We start from the raw sequence: 27743 nt of genomic DNA, 5'->3' as shown, positions 1-27743 counted from the left end.
TTGCCGACTCAGGGTGTTCAGCGGCACTGGAGAAGCAGCTATCTCGATTAGACAACCAAACCAAACCTCACAGTGGTGAAAGGTATTGATTTTAAAGTCCGTCTAGTTAGTTTGTTGCAAACCCCTAATGCAGCTGGATTGAAACATTGAAGTCCTGTTGTAACTGAGTGGGACAGGCACTTCAGCTCCAACCTTTTTACTTCCAAGATCACTTTTTAAATGACAGAAGAAGCCAAGATCTACCGCCCTACCCCTTCCTTGAAGCCCCACCCTGCCCTCTCTATTCTCCTCTTCTCCATCACTTGCTATCCCCAACCCTTACACTGCTGCTTTTTTTCCCCCAATTCTTCTGTAGGAAGAGGTTTTTCCAACGTTTGGCCTGTTGAAAGTAGACCAGTGTCAGAAAAACCCCTTCTGTTGGAAGCCCCCTTAGTCCTCGTAGAAAGAGGACTATAGGGGTTACCGAAAAAGCATGTATGTTCTTCCACTTTCTTTAGCGGAAGAGCGAACGCATCCCTGGAGGCGGAGGAGTTTTTCTGGGCTACCTCTGCAGTCCCGGGAAAAACTCCTGCAGTCTAGCTGTACCCTCACTGGGTTGAGACAGGATGTGTGGACTCAGGAGTGGGAAGGGGTGAGATGCAAGCTCTGCGGGAGGGGTGGGATTTGGATGCAGGAGGAGGGGATGCTGGCTCAGGGAGGGGACTCCAGGCTGGGAAGCATTGTGGTCAGGTTGGAGGATTGGGGTGCTGAGCAAGCCACATGTTTGTGGATGTGAGGTGCAGGAGTTTGGGTTGGGGGATGGGAAGGGCTCAGGACACAGATTTGTGGGGTGTGGATGGTGTAGGAGTGTTGTGGCAAAAGACTGGGGATGCAGGGGTGCAGGAGTTTGGTGATGTGAGGGGCTCAGTATGGGGTTCCAGCGTATGATAGGCTCAAATCTAGGGCTTGGGGGGTGTGTGTGCAGGAGTGTTACAATGCTGTGGACAGATGGGAGATTTGTGGCCAGGCTTCATTTTTAAATAAAATATGTCAAAGACAAAAAGCATCAACATTGGTTTTTATTTGAGAACCGGTTTTGATTCAGGGGTCACTGAAAAGTCAGTGGGGGTCACAAGTGAGATGCCAAAAAACCCTCTTCCTATAAAGCGTCACTAATGTGGCCCCAACTGTGCTGGTGGGAGCAGGGGCCATGGTACTGGAGCAGAGGACAGGGTCAGTGGAGGCAAGGGACAGGGTGCCAGTGGGAAGGGGGGGCAGGGAAATCCTCAGAACATGCCTCGCCCCCCACTCCCCAGAGGAGGGAAGCTCCAGCAAGAGCCTTCTCCCCTGCAAAGGAGGAAACTCCCAGGCTGTGTCTATACTGGCAAGCTTTTCCGCAAAAGCAACTATCTCATGTAAGAAATCAGTGCTTCTTGCGGCAGTACTACGCTGCTCCCGTTCGGGCAAAAGGGCCGGTATAGACAGCTCAGATTTGTTTTGCGCGAAAAAGCCCTGATGGTGAAAATGGCGATGGGGCTTCTTTGCACAAAAGCGCGTCTAGATTGGCACGGATGCTTTTCAGCAAAAAGTGCTTTTGTGGAAAAGTATCCGTGCCAATCTAGACGCTCTATTCCGAAAATGCTTTTAATGGAAACCTTCCATTAAAAGCACTAGCTGAAAATCATGCCAGTCTGGACGTAGCCTTGGTGTGTGCTCTCCCTCCCCTCTCCCCCACAGAGAGAAGGGGAGCTCTGGTGCACACTTTCCCCTGGGACTCCTACCCCTCCCTGGTTTGCCCTTGCCCTCCCTCTCTTCCCCTACCCCCAGAAACCCCAGCATGTGCCTTCCTCCGGGACTGCTACCTCCTCTAAAGAAACAATTACCCTGGAACTGGGTTATAAACCTTGGGCCTCCCAGCCTGTGCTCCAAATTGTAAACGGACTCTGTTTTCGGAGCCGCTTGCGAGAGTGTGTAATGGGGTAGGGAGGACCCAAACCCTCCTGGGCCCCAAATCGTTAACAGGAGAGAAGTCAGAAGTAAAAAGCCTTCAAATGATGTTTGACAAGTAATCCTAATCTGAGAAAACATTACAACCTAATTTACAACCACAGGGCATACAATGGGTTTGTAGAAATGAAAGCTGAAGTGATACTCTACATTTGCATCCTAGAAAAATGTGATTAAAATCCTGGTTTTCCATTCCACTGGCACAATGTAGTGCTGAAAATGGTGCTTTTTTGTGTTAGAACCCCTCAGGATGATTCAGACAGAGCTCCAAGATTGAAAGACTTCCCAAGCTAGGGCTACATGTTCTCCCAAACATACATTAATTTTCTAACAGGTAAAACAAACATCTTAACGGTTTTATGCTTATTTTTCAGCAGTTGAGATGTTCAGGAATGCACTGAAACGTGATTGTAACAAAGTATATCAGGCAATATTCTGGCTTGTGTCCAGCACAGTAGCCAATACCAGGAATGAAGAATTTTTGTAAAATTCCCTAATGTTCACATGCTATTATGTAGAATCGAAGCTTTAACGGAAGGCAAACTGTGTCAAAATGTTAACATCAGAAGGCCTAAGAAAACAGCGTGCCACACGTGTCCTTGGTGCTAGTTTACAGAGCTGCTATTGGAAGGCCTACTCCAGCAGTAGGTGGCACTGCTAATTCTAGTTCTTTATATTGCTGACTTTGGTCTGAGATCACAGCCAGGGCTACTGTATGGCATTAGGACGTTAACCCACAATCCCTGCAGGTTCAGTGACTAATTAGGATCCATCCCGTGCTGTCCTGAACCGATCAGGAACAGGACATTTTTTCTGGGAAAGGGTAAGCCCTACCAGGGTTTGACAACCAGCTGCTCTGGTACAAACACTGATGTCAATCATGCAGCATTAATAGTACGCCAATGGCTTTCTAAGTCAGACAGGCCTGGGTTACAAAGCGACCTTCTTCATTACCCACGGGACCCCCTTTCAGTGCCACAGAAAACAAGAGCTGAGAGCGGTAGCCATGTTAGTCTGTAACTAAATAAACTTCAACCACACTGGTCCTGTGGCACCCTAGAGACTCTCAAATATATAAACACTAGCACGAGCTTGCCTGGGTACAACCCTCTTCTTCGGCTGACCACTATGTACCCAGAAACCAAGCTGCTGATTACCATAGTCCAGGGGTGGGCAAAAGCCTCGCAGAGGGGCCCCATCTAGCTAGCCCAAGCCCTGTGGCCAGCCCGTGAGGCAGTTGCAGGCCCCAGCCCCTAGCGCAGGGATGGGCGATCTAAGGCAGGTGAGCCAATTTTCAGCAGCCTGGGGGAAAGAAGCTCAGCCCTCTCCCCTGTGCAGCAGCTGGAGAGGGCTCCTTCCTCCCTGCAGCAGGTTAGGCTGCGGTGGGAGGAAGCAGGGCTGGGGGCTGATGCTCCTCAGCAGGCACCAGAGGTGTCAGTGCTGGACGGGACCTGCACCTGACTGTGTGGCTGCTGGGGCAACAGGCCGTCTCTCCAAGTTGGCTGGTACAGCGTGGTTGCAGCTGTTGCTGCAAGGAGGAACCAAGTCAGGTAAGGCCTCCCCCTTATGCACAGATCCCTCCCCCCAATCCTTTCTCTCCCCCCTGAGGCCCAGCACCCCCTTCTCCTGGCCAGGCACTGCACCCACCCTTGTTCCTCCTCCCAGCCTTTTGCACCCCACCTCCCTCCCAGATCCTACACTCCAGCCCTGTCCTACTTGCTTGCAGCCCTGTCTTATGCACTGTGCCCCTCGCTGATGTCCCTACCGCAAAGCCTAAGGGGGGGTCCATAAAAATCCACTAACTCTGGAACCCTAGTAAAGTCTGGTCTATGGGTAGCCCTGAACATCAGTTCTCCCTCCTCCCCTCTTAAGGCTGGGGCACCGGAGGGCTGAGGTGTCTCAGTCAGGATCACATCAGTGAGCGCTGGGGTTTTTGGAGTAGTTTTGTGCTTCTCGCTTGTGTTGCCCCCGACTGATTTTTCTGTGGCTCAGTGACAGCTGGCCCAAAAAGAGTTCCCTATCCTTGCCCTAAATAAAGGAAACATTGAAATCTTTTGTGTTGGACACCATATTTTACTTATTTAAAATGAAGTTTGATTAAACTAAACAAGAGGAAGTTAAAATGCTTCATCTGTTTCATGATTTGACTTGAACCCTTCTGTCTAGCTGCAGTTCTGGTGCTCAGCACCCTGCCTGCTCAAAGCTTCGGAAGACGTCAGCCTGCTTTGTGCCGATGTTACTCGCCCTGATTCACACTTCAATGCAAGACCAGCCGTGCTAGACGGCACTGAAATCTTATACAACTGTCACGAAGCCTGAATCATCAAAGGCCCTTTGATTTTAGCAAAGAGATTTCCTGTGTATTTGCATGTTCATGAGATGTGGCGTTCCTATGGGTTAGGTATGGGCTCTTCAGCTTTGGTGAACAGCTCTAGCGCTACCAATCAAAATCTCCTCTTTATTGGGGAAAAAGATTACCACCGTTTCCTCAATAAAGGTCCCTTTTTCTCTCCCCGGCTGCCTCTTTCCCACAAAAGGCAATGATGTGATACTACTGTTCAGAAGCAGACACAAATCTAGTAGCGAGGGCGCTCGCTTGCTTAATGTTCACTCCCAAGTTGTTGGGTCTTTTCTTCTTCTTTTCTAATTGGACGTGTAGCTGAATCCCTAATATCCTCCGAACTGATGGCTTCCACAATTCTGTCAGGTGGTCGGGTGGGGCGCATGCCACCTGTGTATTTGGAAACTCCAACATCTTCCAGAAGCTGGACGCTGGCACGTTCTTCCCCCGGTGTGACTTTGGGGTTGGGAATAGGCAGATGCCGCTGTGCATCATGGGGGACGGGGCCTACCCTCTCCCCATACGCGGGCTAACTGGACCCCATTCAATGTCCAAATCCAGGTGGAGCGCACCTTCGGGTGCCTCCACGATGTTGTGGAGAGGAAGGGGGAGGGAGGCGGATACTGGCTGCAAAGGGAGGGTCTTGGAGTAGCTGTGGACATCGGCCGGACCTATGAGTTGAGGGTGCCCATCCAGGAGGCCCAGAGGGAGAGTTTCTCTTAAGGATCCCAGTAACTTTCCCCAGGGCCTCCCTGCTAGGGGCCTGCGCCTTGCTCCACTATCCCTTCCCCCCTTCCCTGCAGGCTCAATAAACACACCTGTTTTGAGTTGAAAGAACCAAACACTGTATTTTTCTTTGAATGAAATACAGCCCTGAGGGAGGGAGGGAGGGCTGAGAACCTGTTACTGTTAAGTTGTTCTATTTGTTCCAAAACCACCTCTAATGACACTTCAATCCGGGACACTTCCTCAGATTCATCACTCACAAAGGACGGTGCAGGTTTGGGAATCTCCCGAACGTCCTCAGGCCTGAAGACTGAAGCAAAGAAATCATTTAGTCTCTCCGCAATGGCTTTATCGTCCTCCATAGCTCCTTTTGTATCTCGATGGCCCCACTGGTTTTTTTAGCAGGCGTCCTGCTTCTAATGTACTTTTACTTTTTAAATTTTTGGCTAGCTGTTCCTCTCTCTTTTTTTGCCTTTTCTTATTACATTTTTACAGTCAAGTTGGCAGTGTTCATGTTCCTTTCTATTTACCTCACTAGGATTGGACTTCCACTTTTTAAAAGATGCCTTTTTATCTCACTGCTTCTTTTACGTGGTTAAGCCACCATGTCTCTTTTTTAGGTCTCTTACCCCAAATTTAAAAAAAATAGGATGCATTTATGTTGGGCCTCCATTCTGGTGTCTTTGAAAAGTTTCCATGCAGCTTGCAGGGATTTTACTCTAGTCACTGTACCTTTTAATTTCTGATGAACTAACCTCCTCCTTTTTGTGTAATTCCCTTTTTTTTAAATTAAATGCGAGTGTGTTGGACTGCTGAGGTGCTCTTCCCACCACAGGAACGTTAAATGTTATTCTATTATGGTCACTGTAAGGCTGTGTCTACACTGCACCAATCTTCTGGAAAAGGGATGCAGAAGAGCCAAGTCAGAATGGCAAAGGCAGCGGGGATTTAAATTTTCCCCGCTCCATTTGCATGAACATGGCTGCCGCTTTTTTCCAGCTCGGCTCTTGGCTTTGCTGGGAAAAAAGCGCCAATCTAGACGGGGATCTTTTGGAAAATAAAGCCTTTACCGAAAGGTCCCTTATTCCTGGTTTTAAGCAGAAAAAGTCAAAATTAAAAATTCAGGCAGGAAATCCGAACACGAAAGACAAATAGAGGCATTTTTCCCCCTCCACTCGTAGGATATGCACAAGTTTGGCAATTTGGATGGGTTATCTATTCCAATTTGGTTATAGGTTCCATTACCCCTGGAATGTATCAACTTGGCTTTTTTCAGTCAGAGATGAGAAGGGCACACCCACATCCGTAGGGTGGGAATATTTTCTATGCTTCAGCCCCGTGGTGAGGTGTTGGGGGTTGTAGAAGCTGTAGAAACCATTTTCATATTTAGCTAGAAGCCATCTTGTATATCAGAAACCATTTCAGCTTTTCTCTCAAGTACGTAGACCAGAGTGAACTTTCTGTCACCCCGTGAGAAGAGGCCTACAGGATGGGCTATTGGTATGTGTTAATTGGGCTGGTTGGGACAGGAGATGTACTCCCTCGTACCTGTCCGCCATCTTGTTGATAAGGCTTTGTTTTTCCAAATTTAATTAAGGATTTCTGTAATTGGATGCCCTGACGAAAGACTGTTTGGCTAAGGGTATAAAGATACTAGGATTGATTGTATTAGCAGCCTTACTGGGCCCGGCTCTGCTGTGACCACGTTTGGCTCATGCTGTGCTTTATTAATTAATAAAGCTGTTTGTTAGCTGCCTAAACACAGAGGAGCTTGTTTTTGCTTCGACAATTTGGAGGTTCCACCGAGATTCCTAACGCGCCACTTGCCCGTATGGACGGACCGGCACTCCACTTCCAAACCTCTCAGAGCGCTCAATAAAAGGTAAGGAGATACCTGTTACGAAATCTCCTAGTGAGGGCTTGGGATTTGGAGTGACGGCCGGCCATCGGGGTAAGGGGAGCTACGGAATTCAATTTTGTGGAGCGGCTAACATTTTTGTTTGTCTGTGTCTGTCTTTGTCTATTAGGCCTGTCTTATGTGTCACAGTTCCAAAAGGGCACACCGGTGTCTCTAGTGAGGCAGCCATGCGCTGGACCCTCTGTGTTTGGATGCTAAAAGCTGGTGTGGTGCCATTACTCTGTCTCGGCACACGGAACTGTGGGGAAGCTTTGTTGTCTCGCTCTGTTATTTGTGGGCGTAGTACTGACCTCTGAGGCTAATCCCAGGCCATAGTGCCCCATTCCGCCAGGCTGTCTCCAGGCGCCAGGACGTGGTGTTCTGCCGGGCTGGGGCAGGTGCCGGAAACCCCTGCGAGGCAGGTGGACCTTGAGTCCAGTGCTTCGCAACAAAAAAGGGGGGGGACCAGTGCGAGCAGGTGAATTCTTGATTCGGTGACTCGCAGAGCAAGCAGGCGGATCCTGATTCGGTGACTCGCAGAGCAAGCAGGCGGATTCTGATTCGGTGACTTGCAGAATATGGTGTAAGCAGGCGGACTTTGGTTCGGTGTCTTACAGAATTAAGCGCGCGCAGAAAATGGGGGTAGGTCAGTCTACAGGAATTCCAGTGCCTTTATGATAAGTGCCTTCTGGTATAGGATCCTAATGAAGTCTGATATTAAGTGCCGGGTGTCTTAGGGCAGCGTCACTTAATAGAAACCCATGGGAACTGGACAATAAATAAAGATGCATCTAAATGTGGAAACTGAAGGAAAAATGTGAAAAAGGAGAAAAAAAAATTGTGTGTGGGAAAATGAGTATGAATGTAACGAGTGAAGAATGAATGCCGCTGCATAGGTCTGAGACTTGAGCTGATCCCAGCTGCACCAGGGCTCTCCCACGAGGGAGCTCTGAACGCAAAGGGGGGGGGCGTCAGCTGAACCTCGAGACTCAGCGGATATGTGAGGGAGTGACGACTCCCCTTATTTCATGAGCTGCTAAGGTCTGACACTCTAGACCCGGCGGACTCTTTCTTTGGAGTGTGTAAAGTTAATTTAAGTGGGGGTTAGTCTAAACACCCCCCACTCTGCCGAAAGGCACCCCTGTGTACTACATGTACGTGCATAATGGTCCAAGGACCTGTAAGCATTTAACAAATTTGAAAACAAGAAAAATTAAAGCCCTGAGGGATAAAAGTGAAGCTCAGAAAAGCAAAAATCCGCCCTGCAGTAAGATAGGTAACTTAAAAGTTGCTGCAGCACCTCTGTGCCAAAATAATACATAAAAAGTGGGGGAAAAAAAAGAAAATAAAATTCTCAGTTGGCACACCCATATCAACCAAGCTTGGGGGGAAAATCTGGCACAACATCACCCCTCTATCCCTCTTTATAACGCATACACAGATAGAGAGGAAACATGAAAAATAACTGAAAGGAATTAGCTCTTCCCTTTGAAAACACGGGCTCCTGTAACAAACTTGCCCGATCCAAAGCAAAACACAAAGTTTAAAATAAGTTTAACAGTTTAAAGAAAGTGTTCCTCCAAATCTTAAGGGAGAGGGAAAAAAACAAACAAAAAAACCCTGCTTTAAGAAATGACTCCTTGTTTCTTGCAGCCTCTTTTAATCACCTTAGCAATGAAACAATCAAGTTAAACATTTGGCTACAGACACTTTGTTAAATCTATTAAAGGGAAAGTAAGGAATTCTACTGAAACTTAATTGGTTAACGGCATAAAAGAATAGAATCTATACATTGTAAATTTGTAAAACCTGCACCCTAAGGGTTAAATGTGTCTTCCATGGAACCTAATTATTGTTTAAAAAAATCCAAGCCCAGAAACTTCACAGTGTTTCTGTTCAAGGCTGAGCTGATAGCACTTTTGGCTTGCTTTCAGATCCAAGGTTGTGTGTGTCTGCAAACTGCCTGTTTGTTCTGGAAGGGGGGGGGAGCACTGTCCCCCATAAGTAAGTCTGTAACATTGCATGTGATTCTTTTCAGGAAAGGAAAACCTTTTTGCTTGCTGGAATAATAACTAGCAAGCACCTTGTTCTAAGAGTTTCTGTGGCAGTAAAAAAAAGCCTGGTCTGCAGTACAAGAGGGAAACTGAGGCATGCCACCTTTAACTTAATAATTAAATAATGAAGTAATTTACTCAAACCCTCTGAAGCTAGTGTTCAAAATAAAAGCATACCATTGGGTAACAGCAGGCTGATCAAAAGGTAGCAAAAAAATCTGTAAAGAAAAAGTGTTCTAAAATATAATGCACCACCCCAATGTGGGTAGAAATGTTTTCTTTGTCTTTCAGATCATCAAGAAGCGCTAATATCATATGAAAATTAACCGAAGGGAAAAAAAAAACCCATGGTTCTGTGTTCTGTCCAGATTTGTCTTGTGTGTCTTGATTGTGATATATGTATTTCAAACGTTGTGTGTACAATATTGTTGTTCTAATGAAAGAATAATTTAAGTCCCTTGAATAATCTTAACATTGTGCTTTATATAAATGGTTCTTGCCTTTATAATTCTAGTAGAGTTTTAGTAGCAGGCTATGCAGTTTGTACTGTCTGGAATGTAGCGGAATCTGCTCCTCTACCTGCTGTTTTTTCCCTTCTGTCCTACCATCGCCAGCTCCTACGCCGTCTCTTTCAGAACTGGCCCTCCTGCGAAACCAAGCCCCAGAATCAGAAAAGCAGGAGTGGAGACTGGCAGGGTGCACCTTGCGCCCAGACCACTTGTGGTGCAGCTCTGATGGCCACATTGTTGCCCCAGTGGTCTTGCTACCTCACCTTGCCCCCGTGCTCCCTGGATTGTCGCACGTTAGCAAAGGGGGGGGATGGTAGCAATCCTTAAAACAAAATTGGTTTGCTCCCAAATTCTCCCAAGCAGCCAAAGATTACTGTCTGGCTTGCCCTGTCTGCCAAGCCCACAACGTGGGTAAACCTGTAAAGACAGTTCCGGCAACCAGACTTCCGCCTTTGGGACCATTTCTGAATTTACAAATGGACTTTATTCAATTGCTTAAATGTCAGTCTTTTGAATAATGTGCTGGTTATTGTTTGCTTGTTTTTGGGATGGGTAGAAGCTTATCCCTGCAGGAAACATGATGACATCACAGTAGCTAAGAAACTTCTAAATCATTACATCCCATCATGGGGAATACACCTTGTGATCTCCAGGAATAAAGGTATCCACTTTACTAGGCAAATTGTTCAAAAAAACTGGAAAAGTACTACTCTACCAGACAAGCACTGCACTGTGCACGACACCTGGAGAGCGCAGAAGCAGTAGAAAGATGAAACAGAATTTTAAAGAACAAACTTGCTAAAATATGTGAGAACTCTGGCTTAACATAGATAGTAGCACTCCCGATTGCCCTAATGAGCATGAGAGCCACTCCTAATCGGAAAACTGGACTCAGTCCACATGAAATTGCATGTGGCCAACCTATAAGACTGTAAAGCAGCCCAGAAATTAACCTGGCTGATGCCACACTTGTTAAAGGAAGCATAGTCAAGTATTAACAGGAACTTATGAGGTGTGTACAGTCTTATCATTCACAGGTTAAGGACGCCTTCCAAGAGGCCCCGACTGAGCCGTGCCTTAAACTACAACCAGGAGACTGGGTTTGCGTGAAAGTTCACCAGCGGAAGACTGCCCTGGAACCCAGGTGAAAGTGTCCCTACCAAGTCCTTCTGACCACCCATACTGCTGGAAAGTGCGAAGGATTGCCCACCTGGATTCACGCATCCCACTGCAAACCCGTTCCGGCCCCTACAGAGGTTGGCCCCAACAATGAGCACCACAGACCTGGTACCAGAGACCCAGGTCCAGAAGTAGACGAGGATCAGCGCAGGCTTGGTACCGGCAATCCAGGCCCAGAAGCAGATGAGCCTGAGACCCCAAGGCTAAGGTACCAGCTGCGGCCCAGAAGAACCTGCCAGCGAAAGGTGAAGCAAACTACGAAGTCCTGAAGAACAGCCAGCATGAGGCTGGACAAACAATTCATGTTGAGCTTATGCTTAATCTTGTTTTTAAAACTAGCAGTTATAACCTACATGGTTCAAATGTGTTTATGCTTTTAATGAACCAAGTTTCCCAAGAATTTAATTCCACAGGTTGCTAGATATGTGCTCACAGTCCGGTACATTCAGAAGGAGGCATCCCAATGATTCCAGTCCCACTAAACAACACTCAAATGAATAGCACACTGTTTAGTGAACTAAGCCAAATGATACTTGGCAGGATAAAAGGTTTAATAACCCAGGGTATATCCGCCTAGCCTTGACCCCAATTGGAAAGTACTGCTGGACATGTAATGGTTCAGGAGCCAGGGTGAGGAAAAAAAAGCCCAAACCGATGGCCCTAGACTATGTCCTAGCTAGTAAGGGCAGGGTTTGTGCCTTAGTAAGAAGAGAATACTGTGGGTATATTTCTGACACCAGCAAAGAAGTAGAGGAAGATGCCTCAGAGATTGAAAGAACTGTGGAACGCCTAAGGCAGGAGGAAGACTGGACCCTCTGGGATTAGTTGGGAGGCTAGTTTAGACATGTAGGAACTTGGATTTTGCAAAGAGTAGTTTTAGTATTGGCTATATTCTTTTGTGCTTATTGCTGTTTCTTGTTAATCAAATGCTGTATTTCTTGTATTCTGGAAAACACAAGACAGACCCTTACAAAAAAGAATGTAGAACTCATGATGTTAAAATAGGATGAGCAGAGAAAGGAACAAAAAAATGTACATAAATACTTTAATAGAAATAGTTGTAAAATGGTTTCAAGGTTAGCCTTTAAAAGGCTAAAAGGGGGGAGATGTAGAAGCTGTAGAAACCATTTTCATATTTAGCTAGAAGCCATCTTGTATATCAGAAACCATTTCAGCTTTTCTCTCAAGCACGTAGACCAGAGTGAACTTTCTGTCACCCTGTGAGAAGAGGCCTACAGGATGGGCTATTGGTATGTGTTAATTGGGCTGGTTGGGACAGGAGATGTACTCCTTCGTACCTGTCCGCCATCTTGTTGATAATTAAATTTGGAAAAACAAAGCCTTAAGGATTTCTGTAATTAGATGCCCTGACGTCAGACTGTTTGGCTAAGGGTATAAAGATACTAGGATTGATTGTATTAGCAGCCTTACTGGGCCCGGCTCTGCTGTGACCACGTTTGGCTCATGCTGTGCTTTATTAATTAATAAAGCTGTTTGTTAGCTGCCTAAACACAGAGGAGCTTGTTTTTGCTTCGACAGGGTAAGGGGCTTTGGTACCAGCACGGGCTCCCCAATGCTGTGGGAGGGGGAAACCCTGAGCATTGGGGGCTGGATCTAGGCAAGTGAGGGGCTGCATCTGGACCCTGGCCCTGAGGTTACCCACCCTGCCTAAGTGCTTCCCCAAATGTCCAGATGAACTTTTCTGGGGCCCAGGGGTATTAATAGATTTTGTGGTACCCTAGGCTCTGGGGTGTGGCAAAAAATAAGGGGTTCAGTGTGCTGTAGGTTGCCATTGGGGAGCAGGCTGGAGTGGGGTGTGGGGTCTAGGTAAGATGTAAGTGTAACTCACACACCTAGGCTACGTCTAGACTGGCATGATTTTGCGGAAATACTTTTAACGGAAAAGCTTTTCCGCAAAAGAGCATCTAGACTGGCAAGGATGCTTTTGCGCAAAAGCATCCGGGGCCTGTCTAGACGCGATTTTGCACAAGAAAGCCCCGATCGCCATTTTAGCCATCGGGGCTTTTTTGCGCAAAACAATTCTTTCCTGTCTACACTGGCCCTCTTGAGCAAGCATTCTTGCACAAGAGGGCTTTTTCCCTAGCGGGAGCGTGAAAGTATTTGCGCAAGAAGCGCACTGATTTTGAATATTACAAAGTCAGTGCTATTGCGCAAATTCAAGGGGCCAGGGTAGACAGCTGGCAAGTTGTTACACCCAAGGAGTAACATAAGAACGGCCGTACTGGGTCAGACCAAAGGTCCATCTAGCCCAGTATCCTGTCTACTGCCAGTGGCCAGCACCAGGTGCCCCAGAGAGGGTGGACCTAAGACAGCGATCAAGCGATTTGTCTCCTGCCATCCCTCTCTAGCCTCTGACAAACAGAGGTCAAGGACACCATTTTATCCCCTGGCTAATAGCCTTTTATGGACCTAACCTCCATGAATTTCTCCAGCTTCTCTTTAAACTCTATTATAGTCCTAGCCTTCACAGCCTCCTCTGGCACAGTCCATTCAGTCATCACAGAGGCATACAATAAAGTCCTTAAAGCCTGACGCCAGCCCAGTGAAAGCAAGCCTCGTGCCCTCGGAGTAGTGATTCTCAGTCTAGATGCAGCTCTTTCTTTATTATGTGGCTGCATCCACGCTACCCTGAGGAAGTCGTACGGGTTGCAAGCAGCCCACGGCCGGTGGGTTAAGAACCACTGCCTTAGGGTGCATCTACCTGGCAGCGTTATTTCGGAATAAATTCAAAATAACGGACGGCTTCTTCTGACTTCTGTAAACCTCGTTCCACGAAGAAGAGCGCCTATTCCAAAATAGCTGTTTCGGAATAGCAGTAGTGTAGATGCTCCACCGCTGCTATTTCGAAATAGCTGCACCCCAGGGCCATTCACAGTAATTACTCCCCAGTGCCACCTGGAGCTCTCAATGGAGGTAGCGCGTCCACGTTAGGGAAGCCGGCCTCGGACTCATTTTGAGGCTTCCCTGTAGCGTAGACGTGCTATTTCGAAATAAACTATTTTGGAGTATTTCTGCCCGAATAGCTATTTTGAAAGAAGCATTTGGTGCAGATGTAGCCCTAGTGCGGTTCACTGTCCCGTGTAGTGATACTTAGACCGCTTACAGGGAACGAGAAGAAGGGATGAGCGCTGCAGCCTAAGCTGAGCAGCAGCTGGCTCTATAGCTCAACCTGGAAAGTTCCCAGCAGGATAGGTCTGAACCCCGCCCCTTCCGTGCTGGCCCGCAGCCTCTTCTGAAATTTGTAACGTGGCCCCCTCCCAAAATTCGTGCCCACCCCTGGCTCAGACCACTGACCGGGGGAGAGAAGAATGACCGAGCTCTACCCCTAAGTGCCACTGCAAGCGGCAGTGAACCGCACCCACTAAGGACACTTCCCCTAGCTGAGCAAGGGCATCCTGAGTATGAGAGACCCCAGAGAAGCCCCCACTTGAAACTGGACAGATTTGAAGCAGGGACCCCGGCGCTTAGAGCAGGCGCCTCTAGCACTCGGGCTAAAGCCAGCTGGGCTCACGTTAGCCTGTAGAGCTCACCTGTTCTCATCTCGGGCCCTAAGGGTCTGAGTCACTCCGTGGGCCAGGGAACCACGCGAGGCGTGTGGGATACACGAGGCCCCAGGAGCGGGCTCGGGGTGGCGGAGATTCAGGGTCCGGGTGGGACAGAGGGGACTGGAGCACGGTGAAGGGGGCAGTCTGGGCAGGAAGGGGGGCGCCAGAGGGGGCTGGAGGTGCAGGTGCAGGGCCTGGGAGGGGACGAGTCTGTGGGGTCTGGCCAGGACGGGGCGGGGGCGAATGACCCGCGACGCCTCTCGGAGGTGCGGAAATGGCGCAATATTAGGGCTGGAAACGCCGGCTCCATTGTAAGCGAGTAACTGGGCAAAACCCTCCCGGCTACACAATGACACGCTCCGCAGATCGCTCCGCTTCGTCCCGCAGAGCCCGCGGCGCGTCCGGCTCCCCGGGAGCAGGGTCGGGAGCTGGGAGGCTGGTGCGCGCTGCGAGCCCCTTAAAAGCGCAACCGGCTCCAAGCGCGGGACCCGCCCGCACCCCGGGCGCTCTGCGGGCTCTGCGGTCCGAGCTTTACGCTGCACAACCCGTAGCCCGGGACCCGCCCACTGAGCTCACAGCCCCGCCCCGCCCCGCCCCGCAAGACGCACCGGGGCTCCGGCCAGGCGGGGCCGAGGGGCGACAAGGCTCGGAGCCCCCCCCGCACGGCGGAGCAGCAAGGCCGAGTCCCCTCGTTGCGGGGCGAGGGGGATGTGGGCGGGGCAGGCGAGGGGCCGGTAGCAGCTGGAGCGGGGGCTTCCCGCCAGGCAGCGCTGCCCGGCTCTCTGGTCCCAGCTCTCAGCGCAGCTCTTGGCTTGGACTTTCTCTCCGCTCCGTTCTGTGCAGGGATGGAGCGATGCGCAGGAAGCCGGGGAGCTGGGGGGGGGGGGCTCGGTGCGTCTCCCCCCGGCCGCCCGCAGGCTCTGGCTGCAGCAGGCGCTGGGAGCGGAGCAGCGGGAAGGGGGCTCACTAGCCCGCGCGGCTGGGTATTACTGGGTGCTCCGCCCGCGAGAACGCGGCGCTGGGAGCGGCCAGGAGAAGGGAGCCAGCGCCAGGGGGGCAGAGAGACTCGCCAGCAGCCGCCCTGCTCCTGCCCTCGGCGCTTCGGCGCGGTAGCCACGAAACAGCAGCAGCAGGGCAGGGGCGGGCGCGGCCCGGACTCGTGCGGGGACCAGAGGGCGCAGCGGGGAGGGGGCGCAAGGTCCGAGCCCAGCGCGGGCCGGGGGCGGGAGGGCGAATCAGCGACTCAGCGACAGCGGAGAAGCCAAAGCGGGGCCACGTCGTGAAGCCCCGTGTCCGCCCCTTCGCCCCCCGTTTGCACCTGTAGCCCGGCCCGGGGAAGGGGGCGGCAGCAACGCCCCGTGGCGCGGGCAGAGGCTGCAGCGGGGCTGCCGAGCGCGCTCGGGGCGTCTCGTGGGGCGTGTCCCGGCCCCCGCTCTCCCCGGCCGGGGCTGCACCGGCCTCCTGCAGCCGCTTCGCTCCCCGGGCCACTGTCACCCCCCCGCGTGCAGCGCCCGGGACACGCGCTCGGCAGCAACTCGCCCTGAGCCGCGCGAGGAGACCCCCGGGCCCTCTCCAGTCCCCCGCCCGGCTTCGGCCGCGGCTCCCTCACCGCGCAGGCGCGAGACACGCCCCACCCGCCGAAAAGGGCGGGGCGAGGTAATTGGAAGCACGTGTTTCCCTCCCCCCCCCCGCACTTCGCGGCGAGATGGTATCGCCCAGCGCTGAGCGTATAAAAAGGCCCGCTCCGGGGCGTGTCCTTTCACTCGTGGCCGCGCGGGCGGCCTGGCGAGGTGCGGGAGGGGCACGAGGCGTCTCGCTGGCCCGGGAGCAGGTTTGTCCCTCGGTCTCGCCCTGTCCGTGCGGTGCGGGCTCTGGCAGCGGCGGGGCCTTTCCAGAAACGGCTTCGTGCCTCCTGCTCGCGGGCGGGCTCAGCGCGTCTCTGCCGCCGGCCGGGTCTGGCCGCGAGCCCGGAGCTCCGGCCCCGGGAACCGAGGCGCTCGGGGCGGGGGCGCTGCCGGGAGCGGGCTGGGCTCCGGGGAGGACTTTGAGCTGGGTCGTCTTGTGAAGCCAGGAGCTTCCAATCAAAGGCTGCCAGAGAGGAGCTTGAGGGCCTCGCCCAGAGGAGAGCTCGCCTGGGAAATCTCCACCGGCTGGTGAGTGGGGCTTTTAAGGGGCCCTGCTACCAGCTGGCTGGCCTAAGGATCCACTTGCTTCGCTGCTGCCGGTGGTTGGGAATGTTTGCCGAGGGTAACCTGGGAGTGCTTTCTTGCAGGTGTCCTCCAGGGCTCACTGGACTGGAGGCGAGGGTTTAGCCGGGCCTCCTTGGAGCTGGCAGCCCGAGGCAACCGAGTACGCAGCCAACCGTGGAACTTGGCTCGGGGCAGCGCCAATTGGAGCTCGGTAAGTGTGGCTTTTGGGGGGGTCTCTTCTGTGAGCTAGTTGGGCGAAGTGTCCAAATGTCTGTCCACATCTCTCACTGGTGCTGGTTGCTGGGAGCCTTTGCTAGGGTGCCTTGGGAGTGCTTCTTTGCAGGCGGTCCAACAGGAGTCCTTGGATTGGAAGCAAAGTTCTGAGAAGAGCTTGGGTAAGTGCCTTTTTCAGTGGCCATGCTCCCAGCTGGTTGGGCTAATATCTAAGTATCTGTCCACCTTGTTCACTAGTATTGATTGCAGGGAGTGTTGAAGAAGGAAAAGTGAGGGTGTTCTGTTGCAGTTGAAGCTGCAGAGGTCATTGGACTGGAGTTGAGGCTTTGAGCCGGGTGTCCGCCTTGCGTCTGGCACCCTTACCCGAAAGAACAACAGAGCAAATAGCCAGCTTGCCTGCGAAAGGTCCAAGATGAGCTTGGTAAGTGTGGGTTTTCCGGGGCCACTACTGTGAGCTGGTTGGGCTCAGAAGGTGTTGGAGTGTCTGGTCACATCCTCCACTGGTGCTGGTTGCCGGGAGCCTTTGATAGGGTGCCTTGGGAGTGTTTTCTTGCAGGTGGTCCTACAGGGCTCGTTGGATTGGAGCTGGCAGCCAGAGGGAACGGTGTAAGAAGCCAAGAGAGGCATCCATCTGCCTGGGAAAGGTTCAGTAGGAGCTCGGTAAGTGGCTTTTGGGCAGCTGTGCTGTGGGCTGGTTGAGCTAAGTATCCAAGTTTCGGTCTATATGCTTCACTGGTGCTGGTGGTTGGGAGTGTTTCGTTGCAGGTTGTTGTCTAGGGGGATAGATTGGAGGCAGGCTTTGAGCCGGGCGTACTCCTTGCATCTGGCACCCTTACACGAAAGGCAGCTAAAGGACATTGGAGTGAAGAACCAACAGGGGAGTTTGCTGGAAATGTCTGAGAGGATCTGGGGTAAGCGTGCCTTTGGGGGGCCTGTACTGTGAGCTGGTTGGGCTAAGTACTGCATCTCCTTGTCTGTACATGTTTCTTACTGCTCTGTTCTAGGTTGTCACACTGGGTCCTTGGGCTGAACTTTGGTTTTGGCTGGGCATTCTTTTGGAAGCTAGCAGCTGCAGGCCACAGGGGGAGCTGGTCTGGGAAAGGCCCGAGAGGAGCTTGGTACGTATTAGTTGGGCTGTGAGATGGCTGGGCTACCTATCCAGGTGTGTTGGCACATGCTTCACTGGTGCTGGTTGCACTTGAATAGGGTGATCTGGGAGTGCTTTGTTGCAGGTCATCCTGCAGGGATTCCGGCAGTCCCACAGCGGTTCATTGGATTCGTGGCAAGGCTTATAGCCCGGCCACCCTTAGACGAAAGGCAGCTTAAGGACAACTGCCTGAATAGTCAACAGCAGCCTTGGTGTCGGCAAGGTCCAATAGGAGCTCGGTAAGTGTGGCTTTTGGGGGCGTACATATAAAATGTTTGTGCGCATCCATGACTGGCGCTGGTGGCTGGGAGCGTTTGGAGAGGGTGAATTGGACGTGCTTTGTTGCAGGTGCTCCTACAAGGGCTCGTTGGATTGGCCGCAAGACTTTGAGCGGTACGAGTCGAGCTGGGTTTCGTTCTTCAGTCTGGCACCTTACACCAACGGCTGCCAGAGAGCGGTTTCCTAACAAATGTCCAAGAGGAGCTTGGTAAGTGTTGGGGGTAGGGAGGAGTGGAAAGGGCTGGGCTACATACCTAAGGGTCTGTTCACATGCTTTGCTCTGCTGGGACTGTTTGAATAGGGTAAATTGTGAGTGCTCTGTTGCAGGTGGTCTTACAGGGGTTCCTTGCGTTGGCGGCAAGCCTTGGAGATGAGCCTCAGTTCAGGAGCTGGGAGCCACGGGCAACAGCAAGCAGACGGAGGCAAGCTTGCGTGGGAAATGTCCGCTAGCTCGTTAAGTGTGGTTTTGTGGGATGATGATGTGAGCTGGTTGGGCTAAGTGTTGGAGTGTCCGTACACGTGCTTCACTGGTGCTGGTTTGTGGGAGTCTTTGGAAGGGTGAGTTGCAAGTGCTTTGTTCCAGGTCATCTTGCCTGGGTCATTGGATTGGTGGCAGGCTTTTGAGCCGGGTGTCCTTCTTGGAGCTGGCACAGAAAAGGTCCAGTAGGATGTCAGGTAAGTGTGGCTCTTGCGGGGAGGGGAGCTGTGCTGTGAGTTGGGCTAAATAGCCGAGTGTCCCCATCTGTCACTGGTTCTGGTTGCTGAGTGTTTGACTAGGGTGTAGCGAGTGCTTTTTTCACAGGTCGTCCAACAGGGGACTTTGGATTTGGAGGCAAGGATTTGAACCAGACATTCTTCCACGAAGGGCAGCGAAAGGACCTTGGCGTGAATAGCCAACAGAGGAGCTTGGTAAGTGTGGCTTTCGGGGGGCCTCTATTGTGAGCTGGTTGAGCTAAGAAGGTATTCGAGTGTCGGTTCACATCCTTCACTGGTGCTGGTTGCTGGTAGTCTTTGAATAGGGTGTATTGGGAGTGCTTTTTTGCAGGATGTCCAACAGGAGTCATTAAATTAGCGGCGAGTCTTGGAGCCGGGCATCCTTCTCGTGTCTCTTGGCCAGAGGTAAGTAGCCAACAGGTGAGGTTGCCTAGAAAAGGACCAAGAGGAGGTGGATATGTAGTCCAACACGCTTACACCAAGTGCCCGTTGTCCCCCTTGTTCACTGGTATTGGTTGCACGGGTAATTGGAAGAGGGTAAATGTGGAGTGCTTTGTTGCAGGTGAGGTCATTGGATCGGAGGCAAGCATTGAGCTGAGCCTTCTTGGAGCTGGCAGCCAGATGGAACGGAATAAGAAGCCAACAGGCATCTGCCTGGGAAAGGTCCAATAGGAGCTTGGTAAGCGTGGCTTTTGGGGGTGTGCACGTGCATCGCTGGTGCTGGTGGCTGGGAGTGTTTGGAGAGGGTGAATCGGGCGTGCTTTGTTGCAGGTGGCCCTACCAGGGCCTGTTGGATTGGCCGCAAAACTTTGAGGGGCACGACTTGAGCCAGGTCTCGTTCTTCAATCTGGCACCTTCCCGACAAATGTCCAAGAGGAGCTTGGTAAGTGTTGGTTTTGAAGGGCACGATGGGCGGGGGGGGGGGGCTGTTGAAAGTGTTGGGCTACATATCTAAGTGTCTGTTCCCATGCTTTGCTGTGCTGGTTTCTGGGACGGTTTGAACAGGGTCAATTGGGAGTGCTTGGTTGCAGGTGCCCTTACAGGGGTTCATTGGATTGGATTGGTGGCAAGACTTCAAGCTGGGTCTGTTTGTTGGAGCCAAAAGCCTCACCTGAAAGGCTGCCAGAAATGGACGTAATTGAATAGCCATCAGGCGAGCTTGCCTGGAAAATATCCAATAGCGAGGTAAGTGTGGCTTTGTGGGGCTCTCCCTGTGAGCTGGTTGGGTTACGTATTGGTGTGTCTGTACACATGCTTCACTGGTGCTGGTTTCTGGGCATCTGTGGGGAGGGTGAATTGCGAGTGCTTTGTTCCAGGTCATCCTGCAGGGATTCTTAGGTTGGCGGCATGGCTCTGAGCCGGGCATCCTTCTTGAATCGGTTGGCGAAAAATAACTGAGCAAGCATCCAACCGGGGAGTTTTTCTGTCCAGTCCGAGAGGAGGTGGGGTAAGTGTGGCTTTTGGGGGGGCTCTTTGTTGTTGCAGGTGGCCCTTCAGGGGCTCTCATTGGATTGGCGGGAGGACTTTGAGCTGGGTCGTCTTGTGAAGCCAGAAGCTTGCAATCAGAGGCTGCCAGAGAGGAACTTGAGTGCCTAGCCAAGAAGAAAGCTTGCCTGGGAAATCTCCACCAGCTAGGTGAGTGTGGCTTTTAAGGGGTTGTGCTACCAGCTGGTTGGCTTAAGTATCCGCTTGCTTCACTGCTGTCGGTTGTTGGGAATGTTTGACTAGGGGAAACTGGGAGTGCTTTCTTGCAGGTGGTCCTCCAGGGCTCATTGGACTGGAGGCGAGGTTTAGCCGGGCCTCCTTGGAGCTGGCAGCTAGAGGCAACCGAGTATGCAGCCAACTGTGGAACTTGCCTTGGGGAAGCACCAATTGGAGCTCGGTAAGTGTGGCTTTTGGGGGGGTCTCTTCTGTGAGCTAGTTGGGCGAAGTGTCCAAGTGTCTGTCCACATCTCTCACTGGTGCTGGTTGCTGAGTCTTTGGTAGGATGTATTGGCAGTGCTTTGTTGCAGGTGGTCCAAGAGGAGCGATTGGATGGGAAAGGAGGCTTGGAGCTGGCAGGCAGAGGGAACGGAGTAAGATGCCAACCACGGAGCTTGTCTGGAAAGGTGTGAGGATCTGGGGGGAATGTGGTTGGTGGGCCTGTACTATGAGCTGGTTGGGCTAAGTATCTGTCTGTAAGCAAGCCTCTCCGCTTTGTTCTAGGTCGCCGTACGGGATCGTTGGAAGGTTTTAGCCGGGTGCCTGTTCTGGAGCAGAGCCAGGAGGGACAGTGAGCAGCCAAGAGGGCAGTAGGAGCGCGGTCAGTATGGCTTTTGGGGTGCTGTGGTGTAAGCTGCTTGGGCTAAGTATCCAAGTAAACGTTGGGTCTGGCACCCGTAGTCGAAAGTCAGCAGAAGAATTGCCTGCATAGCCAACAGAGGAGTTGGACTGGGAAAGGTCCAATAGGAGCGTGCACGGCACTGCAAGAGCCACGCTTCCCTATGTGCTGGCTGTGGTAAGTATCAGTTTGTGTCCACATCTCTCACTGGTGCTGGTTGCTGGGAGTCTTTCACAGGGTGCATTGGGAGTGCTCTTTTGCAGGTCTCCGATCTGGAGTCATTGGAACGGAGGCAGGTTTGGAGCCAGCAGCCTTGGAACGCAGGCCGCCGGCGGGAACGGGGTGAGCAGCGAACAGGGCAGCAGGCAAGAATGGGAGTCTGCCTGGGAAAGGTGGGCGGGGAGCCTGAGTAGGCGTGGCTTTGGGCGGGGGGCACTTTGCTAAGAAGATCAGGAGGGCCATAGTGGGTGAGAGCCAAGGTTCCTCTAGCCCGGTATCCTGTCTCGCGTAACGATCTGGTTTTTCTGTAGCCATGTTGGAAGGCCTGAAGCAAAGCTTTCCTCCGCAGCCAGACTGAAGTGCAGCAGCCGTTAGCTGTAAGGCCTAGAGTCCCATTCCATCTAAATGGTATTAATGTAGAGTCACAGCCAGATGAGAAGGGGATTTTGTGCTAATAGCTGTCCTGCTGTCACCAGATAAAGATCCGGATCTCCAGATTGGTCAAGAGAACGGAAGTAACCCCATTCTGTCCAGCAAGAAACTGCTTCTCAGTAACTGAGGTGGTGGAATCCGCAGTCTCTGGTTAAGTAGCCTCACTTTTCTGTTTGTCTGGCTTGTAACTGTTTGTCTGCTGTCTGGTCCAGTTTGTTGCTGGGTGTAAACCAATGAAGGGGGTGGGGTATGAGTGGTTAGGTAACTTTTTTGTTAGGATTGGTTAGTAAACTCTCCTAAACTAATGGGTGACGGTATAGCTAAGCAGGAGTCAGGCTTCATTCTATAAAGGGGGGGGGTCCCCAAAGGAATAGAAGCAAAAGGCTGGAAGAAGAGCAGAGGGAAACAAGGAAGAGCTGGTGGAAGAACTACTGGGCTCCAAGAGCAGAGCTGCCAGGCTTCTCCTGCACGACCGTGAGGTGCAACAGCTAAGATCCAGAGAGCCTGATCTTGCCTGGCCAACAGGGCAAGTCTGCCTGCCTTGATCAGGATTGGTGAGCATGACGCTATGTGCTTAGCATGTGTATTCTGCTTGTTTGGGACTTGTCAGGAAATGGGTACTGAGATGTTTCGGTTCACACCAGAAGCGCTAGAAGTAAGTTTTACAGTACAAAGGCACATAATCTGAGTGAGGAGTCTACAAAGCAATCATGTGCCTTTGTACTATAAAACTTACTTCTAGCGCTTCTGGTGTGAACAAATGTCGGAGTACTTCTGCTGAGACTTGGTTTTCTTTAATTGTTGACGGATATGTTAAACTGTCTGAACATACTGTACGAAGGATCCCTGAAACTCTCTCAGGGCGGCTGGTGTTCTCACTGTGGTAGCTGTCAGCCTGCCTGCATGCATAATAAAGTTTTCCTTCTAGATTTCTCTCCTGCCTCACTGCTTTGACCTCCAGCCTCGGACCCTTCTGGGGACTCTGTACCCCAGGGGAGCGAGATTTCCCTAACAATTTGGTGCCAGGAGTGGGATGGCTAGGAACTCCAGTTGGGAAGGCTGACGCCGGGGAACGGGAACGGACTACAGCGCGCATCTGAAGGGTAAGGGATCCATTTAAAATCCCCCCGTCCGCCTCCCTGTTCTCGTCGCCAGCTGGACCGGCTGGCGGTAAGAGTCCTCTTTTGCTCCAAAACATTGTCAGAGGCTTGAGGGAGATTTAAAACGAAAACGCTGGGTATAGCCAAAGAGGGGTTGGATTTTGTTGCTGACCGATTGGTGGCGAGTCCAAGCGCATGGTTTTGAGTGAGTAAAGTCCGGAACGGGACCGCAGCCGCACCGGTGCTGTCAGTGTCACTGAACAGCTGCCGAAAGCAAGGGCGGTTCCGCCGGCACAAGGAATGAGTGAAGCTGACTGTGTGTGGACTTGCAAGCTATGCTTGGAGAGGGTAGTACTGTTGGGCTCCTGTGCTGTCCTTAGACAGGACAGTGCTAGCCTGGGTGGGATTGCGCGCTCTCTCTCTCTCTCTCGTATGTCTCCGACTGAGGGGAAAAGTTTCTCATAGCCTGGGACTCCCTTGTCTCAGATGATAAGAATTTACAGTCAGCTAGGGAAATTGCCGGCAGCTTTGAAACTAAGACTTAAGAAATTAATAAGCATTGGGAATGGCAATACTCAGGGGAATTCCCAGGAAAAAATGGCCACTAGAGGGTAGCTTTGACTTAGAAAAGCTTTTCTATCTTAGAGTTTTCCTCGAGGAAAAACATCCTAACCAGATGGACTATTGGTGCCTCTGGGAGGATGCCCCCCCCCCCCCCCAAAATAGAATCAGAGCATTATGGCTGGCCAAAAAGATTCTATTGAAAAGCTGCAGCAACAATTGGCTACTTTAAAGAAACAGCTCGATTCCCCAGATGTGCCATCTGCACCCCCAACCTTCTTTGGACTCTTGTCAGCTGAAGAACGTTCTTTCCTGTTATCTCCCTGTTCTCCTGTAAACCTTATGGGACGTGACTTGTTGTGTAAATTGGGTGCAAACCTTCTCTGTAGAGAGGAAGGGTTATTTGTTGACCTTTCATCCCCATCAGGCTCCAGATTTGATGGCATTACTACTCTGAGGAATCTGATGAGGCCTCGGGACATATACCCCTCCTGGACCTCTCAGATGTCCCAGAGACATTGCGGGCAGCCCACGCGAATGAAGTGGGGTTGCTAGCCTCTGCAACACCAGTGCAAACAACATAAACACAACAAGCTTTCCCGAGGGTACCCCAATATCCATTGTCTAGGGAGGCGCAAGAGGGCATTAAGCCTGTAATCCCTTCCTTTGTTGAACAAGGGATACTTGTTTATACAACTTCACCATGTAATACACCTATACTACCTGTGGAAAAAGGAGGAAAAATTTGACAGCCAGGATAAGCAAATCTATAGACTTGTGCAAGACCTAAGAGCCACGAGCAAGTTTGTAATGGCTAGATTTCCAGTAGTACCTAAGCCTGCTACTATTCTTTCCTCTATTCCACTCACTTCTAAATGGTTCTCTGCAATAAATGGACGTTCTGCCTTCTTTTCTTTTCCGGTGCATCAGAATTCGCAATTTCTCTTTGCCTTTTCCCTTCAGGGTCGTCAGTTAACCTGGACACATTTTCCTCAAGGTTATTGTGAAAGCCTACTCTGTTTTCTAAGTTTTTAAAAGCTGACGTTAATGCCATCCTTCTTCCCTGCAGCTCTGTGTTGGTTCAGTATGTTGATAATGTGTTAATTGCTAGAAAACTGGAGAGGGTGTAAAACTGGTACCTTGCCTGTGTTAAAATGTCTTGCTGGAAAGGGTCACAAGCTTATCCCTTTAACTTTGCCTTTTAGCTTCCGGACAGTCTGTAACAACAAGATTTCCTTACTTCTTCTGGCTCCGCTTTCTCTCATGGTCCCCTTATCTCCCAACTTCTTGATGCCATTCAGCTCCCCACATCCCTCTATTACCCATTGCCTAGCCCACAGAGGTGCTACCGATCCTGTTTCTCTGGATAATGGGAGTGCTGATGAAATGGCCAGGCACGCAGCAGCACATGGACCTCCGACTCCCTTTCAGATTCTGGTCTCTCTTTCTCTCCCTGTTTCTTTGCAGGACCCGCTAGAACTACAGCAAGCTGCTCAACCTTGAGGGAGAAACCTTTGGGAGAAAGCAGGCTGCTCCTTATCCCCAGCTGGGATAATGGTTGGGCCTGATGGCTGCCCGGTGGCCCCAAGATCTCTCATGGCAGCTTGCTCAGGTGTCTCATCAGATGACACCTGAGCAAAAGGGGGGTGGCCTCACAGATCCTAAAACAATGGTACACCCCAGGCGTGCACCTAGAAGCTGCAAGGGTATCTAATTCATGTGTGATTTGTAAGCAGTTTAATGTTGCAGGAGTACACCCACAGGCTAGCGGCCACACGGAAAGAAGAAACCTAGACATAAAACGCCTGAGGACGAGGTTCGGCGGACCGAGGTGGCACACTCAAACCAGACTGTTACCAAACAGGCCACCACCAGGACCTTCAAGGTACATCCTGAGAGGTAGGAATGCCAGCAAAGACCTACAGGTGAGCCTGGCGCCCTGTAGCTCTCACAAAGGGGAATCCTTTCCAGTATTGAGTGAAATGAGACACTACAAAATCTTGAAGCGTGCCTGCAGAGGCAAGCCAAACAATACTAACTGATTAAGCTTAGTTAGAGACTGCTTTACTAGGTGCTAGCTAACTACTATATTATCCTTTCTACTTCAGAGATTGAAGATACTATTATCGGATGAGGATTGTTTTCCTTCTTTTAGTAGTCAGTATTCTACAGGAGAGCGGGAGTGGGTAGATGCCCAGAATAACACTGTACCCAGGAGTACACAGTCATGGGGGGAGAACAGGCAGATTTGGTGTAAAAATCTGATTGCCTCAGGGATTCCCCAACTCAAGCATTACATCCATCGGGGACTATGTTTCCATTGTGTTTGGAAAGCAAAATTGGCACTGGTAAAGATCTGGGGTGGATCCCGGAAACTACCTGCTATCGTAGATTATGGTTAAATCCAGGAAATGGGCAGTGGGTCGTTGACCTCCCTCGAAGATGAGAATTCATCCTAGCAAAAGAATACCTAAATGTCCAGAATAAACTTTGAGTAATACTCCAATAGGAGTATGGAAGGGGGGAAGATGTGGGAGGAAAAAATCAAATAACTCTAATTGTGTCTAAGGAGGGCGGGGGAGACTATGCAGGAAATCAAAACTCTCTAAAAGAAAAGTGCTTAAGGGTTAAATTTTGCAGGCCCCTCTCCCTGTAACAGAGAAATCATCTTGACTCTAATCAAGACCCTTACAATGCCTCCTATCTCAACTTCATGGAGACTCCTAGTCTGACACAATTTGTCATGTAAACTCTTCTCTTTGTCACAGTTTGCCTTGTAGACTCCTCACTCAGGTTCAGATGGGCCTTTGTACTGTAAAACTTACTTCTAGCACTAGTGGTGTGAACAGAAACATCTGAGTACTTCTGCTGAGACTTGGATATGTTAAAGACAATTAAACTGTCTGAACATAGTGTATCAAGGATCCCTGAAACGCTCTCAGGGCGCCTGCTGCTGCTGCTCTCCCTCTGGTAGCTGTCAGCCTGCCTGCATGCATGATAAAGCTTTCCTTTCAGATTTCGCTCCTGCCTCTCTGGTTTGACCTCCAGCCTCGGACCCTTTTGGGGCCGCTGTACCCCAGGGAGCGAGATTTCCCCAACACAATAAATGGGGGACTCTTTGGGTTACTAAAGATGCTGCAAAAACCCCCAGGAAGCTAGGTCCTGAGCCCTAGGGATTGGGTAAGGGTGGGTGACAGTTTTTCTGTAGCCATGTTGGAAGAAGGCCTGTGGTACTTGACTAGCCTCGCCCCTCTTTTAATCCTGTTAATTTTGACTTTCTTTTGACTGTATAAATCAAGGGCACTCGCATTGTCTGGGTTAATTTAGCAGAGCAGCTTTGCTAAGTAAACAGAGCGGTCTGAGAAATCTGTGAGTCCTGTCTGACTTTGACAATTTGGAGGTTCTACCGAGATGGCCGCGGTCTTCGCTGAGGCTGAGCATCTTGCAGGATGGCGGTGGTAGCCGTCACCTGGGCATTTGGCCCGAGCGGTCCTCTGCCAGAATGGAAAGGTGCACACCACAGCGAAGTCTACGCCATCGAACCTGTTGGTTCCTGCTCTGTTCTGGTAGGGATCCCGGGATCTAACATCAGGACTCTGGTCAGGTAATTATTTCTGTTTTGTCCGGACTGAGGACTGTCTTGTCTCTGTGTCTATCCGTCTTCCCTGTGGTGTGAGTGAGTCTGGGAGCCGTCCCTGTCCGGGGACTGGCTGACCAAGGGGCTCCTGTCCCCGCGGTCTGTGTGACTGGAATCTGCACAATCGCAGCCGCACCGCACCTCGGATAAAATCCTTGGAGCGAACGCAAGGGCGATTGAGGCAGTAGCCTGTGGGCTGCTTTTGTGTTGCACTGGGCACCGCTCTGACGAACCCGAATTTCCTCCTTGCGTGATTGGTGTATGAAGCCCTCCTGTATGGGTAACTAGAGGTCCAAGCAGGGCAGTTCCCTAAAGGGACCCCGGCTCAGTTTGTCTATTTTAGAAAGGGTCCGGACCCCTGTAAATATCTGGGGAAATGATCTAGATTGACTGTGGGGGAATCCCAAAATTCAGTGGCCACTGTTAGGATCTTGGAACAAAGACCAAGTGGACGTCTTAAAAGACAAACTTGGCCTTGCCAAAATTCAATTGGCTAGAGGAGAGGTAGATTGCTTCATGCAGTGGTGGGACGAGACAAATCTTAGATGGACTGAATCGAAGCTGGCCTCCTCCCTTAAAAATTCTAATGATAAGGAAAAAGCTTTCTTGGAAAGCTCCTCTCCCACCACCAGACCGAGCGCTTCCCTTTACCC

The 27743-nt window shown here is 51.0% G+C and overlaps 1 long non-coding RNA gene across 2 annotated transcripts; it reads left to right on the top strand.

The window, feature by feature from the left end:
• Positions 1-3155: 3155 nt before the first annotated feature.
• Positions 3156-12202, top strand: LOC149525322 (uncharacterized). Of its 2 annotated transcripts, none has more exons than XR_016348857.1 (2): positions 3156-7533; positions 10536-12202. It is a non-coding gene; the product is annotated as an uncharacterized LOC149525322 (long non-coding RNA). The 2 variants fall into 2 exon arrangements; XR_016348858.1 differs by lacking the exon at positions 3156-7533 and adding an exon at positions 9987-10174.
• Positions 12203-27743: the final 15541 nt, after the last annotated feature.

Source organism: Pelodiscus sinensis, chromosome 2, assembly GCF_052426305.1.
Source record: "Pelodiscus sinensis isolate ZL-2025 chromosome 2, ASM5242630v1, whole genome shotgun sequence".
NCBI classification, from domain to species: Eukaryota; Metazoa; Chordata; order Testudines; family Trionychidae; genus Pelodiscus; species Pelodiscus sinensis.
The sequence above is the reverse complement of the archived record's forward strand: the minus strand, read 5'-3'. Positions and strand labels throughout refer to the sequence as shown.